Consider the following 12,718-nt stretch of genomic DNA (forward strand, 5'->3'; position numbering starts at 1 on the left):
AAAATACATTTTTAGGGGTTCGTATTCTCCTACCACAGGGTTCTCAGCAAGATGATCTGCTAATGCCTGTCCCTTGACTGCTTTCTGAGTCACATAAACAATGTCGAACTCGCTCAACAGGGTTTGCCACTTAGCCAGCTTGTCAGTGGGCATGGGTTTCTGAAAGATATATTTCAAGGGATCCATCCTTGATATGAGGTATGTTGTGTAGGCACAGAAGTAATGACTCAGCTTCTGAGCTATCCAAGTCAGAGCGCAGCAGGTACGTTCCAATAGAGAGTACCGCGCTTCATATAGAGTGAACTTCTTACTCAAGTAATAGATAGCTTGTTCCTTTCTCCCTGTCTCGTCGTGCTGCCCCAGAACTAAGGCTGTATTGTGGGCCGGGCCCAGCCTAGGACCGTCCCGGGTCCGCGAGACCACGGGCCAAATGGGCCGGTTCAAACGGGCCGGTCCCAAACGGTCCTTAAAGCCCACAGTGGGCCGGTCCTCCAAAAATAGCCCGCGAGCCCGGGACCAGCAGGCGGGCCTGGGCCGGTTCAACCGGGCCTAATAGGCCCAACGGCTATTTTAAAAAAAAATTTAAAAAATTGGCCAACGGTTTTATATTTAAAAACTAGTCGTTGGCCTGCCAATCAAGCTGTTTGGCTTTTTAAAAAATAGCCATTTGGCCCCCAAACTTTGTTTTAACCCCAAACTTTTTATAATTACACTTTTTTCCCTATTCTCAACTATAAATACCCCCTCATTCTTTCATTTTTACTCACAAAATCATCAATCTCTCTCATTTCTCAAACTCAAATTGAAGTATTCAAGTCTTCACTCATTTCTCAAACTCAAATTCTTAATTCAAGTTAAATCATGCCCGGTGATTCTAGATTGCACCCATTTGTTTTGGAACACTTTAATGTGGTAGAAGAAAATAAAAAAGTTTACATAATAAAGTGCAAGAACTGTGGTCGAGTCTACACTCGTCGTCCAAAGGAGGGCACAGGCTGTTTAAGGAGGCATATAAAGAGTTGTCTTGCGCGTTCTCCAGACATTCGTATTTAAGGTTTTAAGTTGATTTGAGACAATTTGTGTTATTTTAAAATTATTGGACGTATTATGCTTAATGTTTTAGTTTGTTAGATTAATTTGAAGTATCAAAGCTGCAAATTAAAATTTACATTTAATACTTCAAATTTATATATATATATATATATATACATACTATGTATACTATCTATATCTATAGCTTATATAATACATACTATATATACTATCTATATCTATAGCTTATATAATACATACTATATATACTATATATATTATCTATATCTATCGCTTATATAATACATACTATATATATATATATATATATATATATATATATATATATATATATATATATATATATATATATATATATATANAATTATATATATATATACAAGAAAATGCCTTAGATAAAAAAAATTCAAAAAAAAAAAGCCCGGACAACTTAGGCCCGTGGGCCCGGCCCATTTAGCCAAGGACCATGTGGGCTTAGGCCCACAGCGGGCCGGTTCCATCCTTTGGGACGGTTTGGCCCGGGACCGCCAGAGCCCAGGCTGCCAAAGCCCAGGCCCGTTAGGCCCATTTAGGCCCGGCCCACAATACAGCATTACCCAGAACGCAGCTGAAGGCTCCATCTAGCACTGCAAGGTAGAGTAGCTGTCACGACCCAATTTCCAACCCGGTCGTGATGGCGCCTCTCATGAAGACAAGGCCAGCCAACTAACCCAAATCGTCTCTTTATCAATTATTTAACATAAATGAATAGATAAATACAGCTTAACGACAATATTAACCAGTATTTGCAACCCAACACAACCCGACCGGGGTGTCACAAGTCACGAGCATCTAAAGAAGTCTGAACACGACTACAGGGTCAATAATATACAAAATAAAATCTGGAATCAAAAGACAAAGACCGGTGCCGCGAACGCTGGCGGTCACCTTGCTCAGCTACAATGGTAATACCTTCGTTTAGCTAATAACCCGCTACCGGGTGAACAATACCTGCAACTGCACGCGAGGTGCAGGGAGTAAAGTGAGTACTCCAACTCAGTGAGCAATAAAAGTAAATAATATTGAGCAGTAAGAAATCACATAAAAGCACTCCATCAAGCTGTATAGGACAGTGCAAATCTTTGAGAAAAACAGTGAGACCATAAAAATCCTTTAGAAAATATCTGGGCTCAGTTAAACCTCTTTTGAAAATTATCCTTTCCAACAGTTAAGCAAATGAATGCGAAATCAGATAGTGCAAGTCAGTACATAAGTCAGCCCCTCGGGCACAGCACTCCACAAACAATTAACACCAGGGTGTCTGGTACACGGTGCAAGAAGTAGCATGGATGCCAACGAAATGAGAGTGCTGAATTTCATGACACGTAATACAAACAGGAACCAATGCATGAGTGCAATGCAGTGCATATGACCGCTGCGGCGTGCAGCCCGATCCATTTGGGTACCCGCGCTCACTGTGGGGTTCAGACTCCGGAGGGGCTCCTACAGCCCAAGCGCAATATCAATATAACACCGCTGCGGCGTGCAGCCCGAGCCATCCATATATCCAGAAATCACTATAACACTGCTGCGGCGCGCAGCCCGATCCATGCTCAGTCCAGAAAAGCACATAAGCCCCTTGGGCAATAATAAAATAGCAGTTCTCAGTTCAAAACGTCAGTAAAATATCATTTAAGTTTTCAAATCATGAAAAATGGCTGAATTTGCATAACAGTATTAAAACCCTGGACCGAGATCAAATAACATGCAAAGTAATGCAAAAACAGTGATATCAATCCCTGAAGGATTCAAATAATCGACACGAAGCCTAAAACATGGCAATCAGCCCAAATCATGATGATAACAAGTAGTTTCAGTCACATACGTAGTAATTTCATCAATCGGGACGGACCAAGTCACAATCCCCAACGGTGCTCTACCCCACGCTCATATCCGGCGTGCAAGTCACCTCAATACAGCACTATGATGTGCAAATCCGGGGTTTCAAACCCTCAGGATATCATTTACAAGTATTACTCACCTCGAACCAGCGAAATCTCAAGTCCGCGATGCCTTTGCCCCTCAAATCGGCCTCCTCGCGCATCGAATCTAACCAAAATCAGGGCGAATACATCACAATATACCAATGGGACAATACCCAATCGAAAACAGTCGAAAAATAACAACAATCTCGAAACTAGCAAAACCCGAGCTCCGGGCCCACTTCTCGAAAAATTACAAAACTCACATTACCGGATTCCTCGTCTCGCCACGAGTTCATACATACCAAGAACTCCCAAATCCGAGCTCAAATGACCTGTCAAATCCCAAATTGAAATATCAAAAACTCAAGCCCTAGTCCATCAATTTTAGGCTTAATTCCCTGAATTTCTAGGTTAATTTCACATAATAGACATGTTTTTAACTCAAAAATCTTACCTTCAATAAACTCCAGTCGAAACCCTCTTCAATTGCTCCCAAAAAGCTCTCAAGATGCTCAACAATGGAGGAAAATAATACCTAGCTCGCGGAGGAAATATTTAATAATCAGCCCAGCACTTTCACTTATACGGTCCCCATCCCGCTTCTGCGGGACCGCTTCCGCGCTATTCCTTCCGCTTCTGCAGAAATCCCACTCTCGAACCAAACCGCTTCTGCGGTCACAACATCGCATAAGCGATTCCGCTTTTGCGGCTACACCAACGCTTCTGCGGAACCAGGCGCCCAGGCCTCCTCACCGCTTTTGCGGTCAACCCATCGCTTAAGCGGGTCCGCTTCTGCGGTCCAAGACTTGCAGAAGCGAGAATACCAGACATCAGCAACATTTGAAGTCTCCAAATCCAAATTTCATCCTGCTAGCCATCCGAAATCACCCCGAGGCCCCCCAGGACCTCAACCAAAAGCACCAACATGTCTTAAAACATTATCCAAACTTGTTCCAATCATCACAACACATCAAACAACACTAAAATCATCAATTCTCATCGGATTCAAGCCTAAGTTCTTTTAAAACTACCGAAACCCGCATTCGATCAAAAACACAACCAAACGACGTCCGAACGACCTGAAATTTTGCACACATATCACAAATCACATATCGAAGCTATAGCAACTCTCGGAATTCCATTCCGACCCTCGGATCAAAATCTCACCTATCAACCGGAATTCGCCAAAATACTAACTTCGCCAATTCAAGCCTAATTCTACACCGGACCTCCAAAATCAATTCCGATCGCACTCCTAAGTCACAAATCATCCTCCGAAGCTAACCGAATCACCGATAATCACATCCGAGCCCTCTAACTCAATAGTCAACATTCGGTTGACTTTTCCAACTTAAGCTTTCCTTAAAGAGACTAAGTGTCTCATTTCTTATCAAAACCAATCCAAATCAACTCTAACACACCACATACCGATAACGAAACATGAAGAATCATGAAATGGGGGAAACGGAGCAATAACACATGAGACGACGAGTCGGGTCGTCACAGTAACAATGGTCTACCTGGGTCTGGAGGGATCAAGACTAGTTGTGTTGATAAGTATTCTTTGATCTTGTTGAAAGCCTTTTGACAATCTTCAGTCCAACTAGTTCCAGCATCTTTCTTCATCATCTTGAAAATCGGCTCACATATAAATGTGGACTGGGCTATGAACCGGCTGATGTAGTTTAGCCGTCCTAGAAAACTCATTACATCTTTCTTACTCTTCGGCGGCGGTAGCTCCTGGATGGCTTTGACTTTTGACGAATCCAATTCTATCCCTCGGCGGCTGACGATGAACCCAAGTAACTTTCCGGCAGGAACCCCGAATGCAAATTTTGCGGGTTTTAGTTTCAAGTTGTATTTCCATAATCTATTGAAAAACTTCCTCAAATCGGCTATATGATTTGTGGCTTTCTTGGATTTGATGATGACGTACCTCGATCTCCTTATGTATCATGTCATGAAAAATGGTAGTCATAGCCCTCATGTAGGTGGCCCCAGCATTCTTTTGACTGAATGGCATCATCTTATAACAGTATACCCCCCATGGTGTAGTGAAAGCCGTTTTCTCAGCGTCCTCTTCATCCATCCAGATCTGATGGTAACCGGCAAAACAACCCACAAACGACTGGAGTTCATGCTTGGCACAATTGTCGATTAGGATGTGTATGTTTGGAAGCGGGAAATCATCCTTTGGGTTGGCCCTGTTGAGATCCCGATAATCAACATAGACCCTGACCTTACCATCCTTCTTTGGAACTGGCACGACGTTGGCTAGCCAAGTTGGGTATTCAACCACCCTGAGGACCTTGGCCTTGATTTGCTTAGTAACCTCCTCCTTGATTTTCAAACTCATGTCATGCTTGAACTTCCTGAGTATCTGTTTTACTGGTGGAGATGTTGGGTTTGTGGGCAACTTGTGAGCCACAATGGATGTACTTAACCCGGTCATATCATCGTATAACCATGCAAAGATGTCCTCATATCCTTTCAAGAATTGTGTGTACTCTTCTTTTTCTGATAGCAACGAGTGGATGCTAATGCGGGTTTCCTTGACAGTTTCAGAGTCTCCCAAGTTAATTATTTCTATTTCGTCCAAATTGGACTTGGGCTTGTTCTCAAAGTCTTCTACTTCTCTGACAATTTCCTCGGGTATGACATCTTCTTCTTCCGAATCACTATTCTTTTGTTGCGTCGTCTCACTACATGTCACAGTTATTGGTTAATCGAGACAGATGGTAAAGCTGTATAGACAAAGATATGAGAGAAAAAAAGGTAATAACAAATATTGATTCATTGAAGCATAAAAGCGATTTTCGATAATTTTAACGACGTTTCGGAACATTGGAAATATTATTTAAAACAAAATGCCAAAAAGGGAAGTCATTTTTCTTAGAAAATAAACAAAACAATGTTGTTCAGCCTTGCTACCCCAGGACTCGTCAGGCCCTGGATGGTCTGACAGTCCAATTCTTGAGGAATGATCCTTCCTCCACAGCCCGGATGGTAGGGCCTTCCTCCTCCTCCTCCTCAACAATTACACAACAGTCCATGTCCTCATCCTCCAAGAACAGGTTCCTTAAGGTTGCCAGTGCTTCTTCCTCCTCCGGTCCCCATATGATATCGGCCTGTTGGAAGGTCTGACTCAAGTACGGTATAGGCTGCTCCAATGGATAGTACGGACCATGCCATGGTGGCGACCAGTCATTGTATTCTTGCCAGGTGTATTGATATCCCAGCCCAAAAGTGGTACCATGGCGCTTTGGCTGTATTGGCTTGGTGATGCCCTGAAAATTTTTGCCTAGACCTTTGCCAGGCTCATACCCTCTCCAGTTCATCATTCTTGCTATCTTGCTATCCCACAATTAATCTTTGTCGATTGCGTTGACCCGCTCGATATGATGGTAGGCTTCTCCACCGAGCCTTCTTCTATTCTCAACCACCGGGATAGTCTGACGGGTGTAAATAGGGTTGCTCCCATGTCCATGGATAATCACCGTCTGATGGTTCCACTCAAACTTTATTGCCTGATTCAAAGTTGATGCCACAGCCCAGCGGCGTGTATCCATGGGCGTCCCAACAGCAGATTGTAGGATGCAGATATGTCCAGCACCTGAAACTCGACATCAAACCACGTAGGCCCCATTTGCAGACAGAGATTAATTTCCCCGATGGTAGCCCTCTGAGACCCATCAAATGCCTTTACGTTCATGGTCCCTTCTCGTATCTCGTATAAGCCTTTTCCCAACTTCTTAAGTGTTGTCAATGGGCAAATAATGTGACTGGATCCTCCATCGATCAGGACCCTGGTAATGAAGTAGTCTTCACATTGCACTATGATATGCAGCGCCCTATTGTGATTCAAACCCTCAGGCGGCAACTCATCCTCGTAGAAAGTGAATTTGTGACTTTCCAATACCTGTCCCACCATGTTAGCCATTTCTTCGCTTGTGATGTTATTGGGCACATATGTTTCGTTCAATACTTTCATCAGAGCGTTCCTGTGTGCTTTTGAATTCTGTATCAGCGACAAGATAGATATTTGAGCAGGGGTCTTATTTAGATGATCGATGACTGAATACTCCCTTGCTTGCACTTTCCTCCAGAGGTCATCTGGACCTATTTCAATAACGGGAGGTCTGTTAGAGGCTGTTTTGTTGGACTCTCCCAAATGCTCGGGTGTATAGACCCTTCCAATCCTAGTCATCTCTTGTGCGGCACCAGATTTCCCATCTTGGTTTTTCCTTTTCTTCTAGCTTCGGCCACATAATCCCATGGTGTAGCCTCGATGCTGAAAGGCGGTGTGGTTGATACTGTCATTATAAATGGTGTGGCTACTTTCACCTTAAATGGAATAGGTGCAACTGTAGGGGGTGCTACCTCGACTTCAAATGGGACTAATGATGTTACCTCAACCTCCACGGGCGGCTGCACCTGCACTATAATGGGTTTGAGGGTGACTACGGGTTTCTTGGGGTCGTCACCCTCTTTGATAAGTCCGATTGTTCCCTCTGGATCCCATTCTTCATCCATCTCTATCACATTGACACCTTCACCCCTGTGATCTGGGAGGGGGTTATTGCGGACATTAGGCATAGCCTCCTTTGCCTGGATGATCTTGTTGTCAATCAAAGCCTGTATTTTGTCCTTCAATGTGCGGCATTCGTCGATGATGTGCCCTTTTATGCCCGAATTGTATGCACAAGTTTTATTTAGGTTAACCCATTGGGATGAGTTCTCCGTGGCCACAACAAGGATGGGAGTGACGTAACCAGCAGCCTTCAACCTTTCATATAGCTGGTCGATGGGTTCAACAATGGCAGTGTATTGTTTGGGTGGTCTGCGGTCAAAATTAGGTCGTGGTCTTGGGTAGTTTGACAAGGTGAGGTGATTGAAAATGAGATGGTTGGGAATTATAGGTATGATAGGCAGTGGCTGGTTGGGAATATCTGGGGGATGAGGGTTGATATGTAGGTGGAGGTGACGGTTGATATGTGGGTGGAGGTGCTTGATATGTGGGTGGAGGTGCTTGATATGCAAGTGGGGAGGTTCGATATACGAATGGAGTTTTGGGTCCTTGGGCGACCATTACTGCTCCCACGTCCTTCTTCTTAGATATACCCCCTTACTGCAATGCTTTATTAGTGGCCTGCAATGCCTCAAAGTTTGTTACCATCTCGCTCTTGATGCCTTCTTCGATCATTTTACCAAGTTTGATGATGTCAGAGAACTTATGGTTTTCAATAACCATCAACCTTTCATAGTATTGCGGATCCTGTGCTCTGACAAAGAACTTGTTCATCTGTTCCTCGTCCAATGCTGGCCTGACTTTGGCTGCTTCTGACCTCCAACGAGTAGCATACTCGCGGAAAGTCTCGGTGGGCTTCTTTTTGAGGTTCTGAATGTAGAAGATATCTGGTGCATTCTCTGTGTTGAACCTAAATTGGTTCATGAAATCAGACGCCATACTAACCCAGTTGGACCATTTCTTGGGATCCTGGCTGATGTACCAGGACAAGGCATCTCTCTTAAGACTCCTCATAAAAAGCTTCATCCGGATCATTGCATCTTTTCCGACCCCGACAAGCTTGTCACAATAGGTTCTTAGATGAACCCTGGGATCACCTGTACCGTCAAACATCTCAAACTTGGGAGGTTTGTAACCCTCTGGCAGTTTTACATCCGGTTGTATGCATAGGTCTTCATAGTTCAGACCTTCTATCCCCTTGCCTCCTTCTACGCCTTGAACTCGGCTGGTTAACTTCTTGAGCTTCTCGGCCAGGTTCTTAATGAACATGTCATTTAGTTTTCGGTGCATAGGAGATGGGTTGAGTGGAGTGAGGTAGGGTCTCCACATATATATGGTTGTTTTGGTGACCTGGAGTTTGAGTATAGTGGTTTTTATTGGTGGAATTTCGGGGTTCAGGAATGACTGGTGGAGTATGGTAGGAGTTTGGCTGGTATTGTGGTGGGATAGTTTGATTTTGTGGTGGAGTTGTATAATGGTGGGATATGGGAGGGTTTTGTGGGCGTTTGTTGGGTGTGTTTTGAGGTGGTGCGGGGTCTGAGTGTTTGGATGACTGATGTCTGGGACGCTAAGTGAGAAGGATAGGTTTGCCACATTCCGGACATGCTCAAGCTCACCCTGGAGTTCCAGTATTTTCTGTTCGAGCCGTGAAACTGCTTTATTTGGGGTCTGAGTACCTCGACTATCAAAAGTTTCTACATGTTCAACCTGTGTGTTGTTTTCCTTTCTGGCGCCGTTCAAATCTTCTATTTTTGCTTTTCCCTTGCCTTTTGGTGGACTAGGAGGAGGAGGTGGTGGAGGGCCCCTGGATCTTGTGTGATAAGATGATGATGCCAGTATGCACGAACCAACCTTTAGGGAATGGGAATAATCAAAAGAAAGAAAAACAAAAGGTAGCCATGTCAGTAATAATTCTGAAAAGTTTGCAGTATTTAAACACATATTGCGGGAATGTAAATTTGCGTCCTAATTTGGGAGCCCCGTTGTGCCCGAGGTAGGCCTAGAGACAAATAGATTTGGAGAAATTTAGTGCCAATAATTGCCTCATTTCATTAATGTAAAAATAGACGCCCCAAAACGATACTAAATAAGATAATGGCACTTGGCCTTATTACATTTAGAAAGCAAGTAAACCTAATCTATTTGGTCCCAGAAGGACCCTCTCCAGACTGGATGCTCTTGTCGATCAATTCTCCCCAGTTCGCGCAGGTTCAGCAGTAAGAATGCCCTTACCAAATGTCCTCCTTCGTTTCCCTGAGCGTTCTGGCAATCGGCACTTGAGGGAAGATCTCTCCACCAATCTAGCAATAGTGAAGGTATGCTACCGACCATGCCGAACCTGGGGACTTCATGCCTTATTTTCTGCAAAACAGGTATAGTTAGGCCCTTCCCCCTCCAGGTTAGTCTACTTATACAACAATGATTAGCACATTGGCACTTATTTCTCCAAATTAATGCACACAATCGTGATTGCGTCCGTTGGGATTATGAAAAACCAGATGGACTTTTGGGTGAGGCTTGTCTTAAAGGGTTATTATGTGGACAACATATTAACCCAGCTAGGTTTGACCATGATGCATGCACAATTGATCAGAGTAAAGTTGCTATAGAGGTCTAGACCGGGACCCTCAAGCGGACAACTTGAGGGGAAAAGGCATGGAACCGTCGAATGCACCACTGATCGACTAGTTTTACCGCAAATACGTCTTTACGAATTTAAAAGGGTGATATATAGGAAGAGCGCAAACACTCATCAAGCGTTGCTATAGGATTGATTACGCACGAGTGGAATATGATGTTGAGCAAGATTTATGCAACAATAAATAGCATGTTGTCAAGTATTTACACGTTAAAAAAATGATAAATACGGTATTTAAATAATTGAAAGACAGTTACAAAAGGAAAACAAGGAAACAAGTCGGTTTCAGGAAATAAAAGAAATCATAAATGCTTGAAAATAAGCAATTAAATCCAAATAAGGGGGAAGGGAAAGGTTGTATCAACAAAATAAAGCATGCTTGGGATTAATTCACAAAAACAAGTTCCTTATGGTAAGAGCCTAAAATATCCCAAGCAGAGTCGCCATGTTGTCGCGCCCCCTTTTTCCTCAGGGAGTCCGAGTTTCGACATTCATTGGGAACAACTCATATCCTTTTGGGAATTGGGTATTTGAATTTGAAGAGTCGCCACCTAACGGATTAACATGCGTTAGGGCACCTAGAGCGGATAACTCATAAAACCGGTTTGCATTACCAGAGACTTGGGTAAGGGCTCGAAATAACCTTGAGGGGAAGGTGTTAGGCACCCCTCGCGGTCCACAATGGTGGGTCCCGACCGAACTCAAATTATGTGAATTAGTCATTAAAGACACAAAGCACATAAATACATAAAGTTTATTCAAACGGGGTAAAGGGTGTCCTAGGTTTGTTGGCCTATAGGATCACATCTGTACAATACCCGGTAATCCTTCCTCAAATAGAGGGGTTACACGTGGCATTAGCGCACAGGTCATCATATCCTTTACTACCCAATTACCCTCCCCTTGGTCATAGCCTAAAGCGTTCTAGCAACCTTAAGATGTATCCTATGCGTGCATTACCCCTCCCTTTACTTATATAGTCCCGAAGGTATTTAGGACTTCTAGTTAAGGTGGATCTAGACTCTCCTATAGTAATTAAAAGGAGAAAATTCTAGGTGACAAACAAAACACGTAGGACTGGACCGAATATAGAACAGTTAAAAGAATCACATTTTACCTCCACAAATAGAGCAAGCAAGTGCACATATCAAACGGCAAATTTCAGATGTTTCAGAGAGGTCCTAGAACAGGATATCTAGGTGAGCATGACGAGCAGAGAATATGCAGCATTGAGTTAAGGCAAAGCGTTAAAGACCTAATCAGTTTGCCTACTGATTTTAGAATCTGTTGAATCTGGGCAGTTCACAAATAAGCACAGCATAATTTCCAGTTTTTATAAGATTTTAATTACCTACAGGCTTGCCTAGGCGGAGATACCCTATAAACATGCTGTCTAAAATGTAATCAGGATCAATTTAAAACAAACAGTTTTGAACTTATTAAGTCCTATAGGCATGCTGGTCTAGGTTCTGAACATTACAGAGTTGGTTTACATACATTTAATCCTATAACATGATATCTAGGTGTTGGGATTGCTTTTAAACAGGATAGTTACTGGTTTATGCGATGTAGACATTGTTTTAGAGCGAATGTAATAACAGTCCTAAAGCAAGATCTCTAATGCACATGGCGAATGGACGCTTTGTTAAGCAGAATTATAGCAGTAATCTAATAACAGAATTTATAGGTGATCATGATTATGCAGAAGCAGAATTTCGTAACAAATGAGGTGATAAGCCTATAACATGTTTTCTAGTATGCCAAACAATCCTAAAAGCATGGTTTCTAAAGCAAGTAAACATAATAAACCTAAGGCATGATTTCTAATGCAAGTAAGCATAGTAAACCTAAAGGCATGATTTCTACCCGATTTCCCTCATAAAAATCATATAAGAATCCCCTTCCCTCTTACTAATTTTCCCAATATCTGTTTACAAGGGTTATTATTATAGACCATAAATGAATTACATAATGAATAAAAGTTATACTATAGGGAGCGTGAAATAGGCCCAAAGTGAACCTGGAAATACCAAGCCTTCAAACAGTCCCAGATGACATGGTCTCATGATGTCCAATAAGGGTATCCTGCTGCGTCAAAGTTCCCAAGGGCCTCAGGGACCCCGGGCAATGCTCACACCAAGATCATTTTAAATAGAAGAGTAGTTATGTGCAGTGTGGAAGGGCCAGCCCCAGTCTGCTAGAGTTTGTGGAGTGTTGTGCCCGAGGGGCTGAGAGAAAAGGGGAGGCATTAGGGAAACGAAGACGGCGGATAATGAGAAGTGAGGTAGGGTTTTGGTGGGGGGGGGGTCACTTAATTAAAAATGGAAACTAATTCCTGGATCTTGAGATCAACGGCCAGGATTAGCCAATGGCTGGGCGGGTCAGATAAAAAATTGGGCCTGGGTAGATTAAGTTTTAGGATATCTGGGCTGGTATAATTGGGTTAAAATGAAATTAAAAAGGGTTATTTTTTAAATGCTCAATTAATTAGTAAAATAATTTGTAAAAATAATTAACAAACTATAAAAAATGATT

The sequence above is a fragment of the Nicotiana attenuata genome, unplaced genomic scaffold, assembly GCF_001879085.1.
Source record: "Nicotiana attenuata strain UT unplaced genomic scaffold, NIATTr2, whole genome shotgun sequence".
Lineage (NCBI taxonomy): Eukaryota > Viridiplantae > Streptophyta > Magnoliopsida > Solanales > Solanaceae > Nicotiana > Nicotiana attenuata.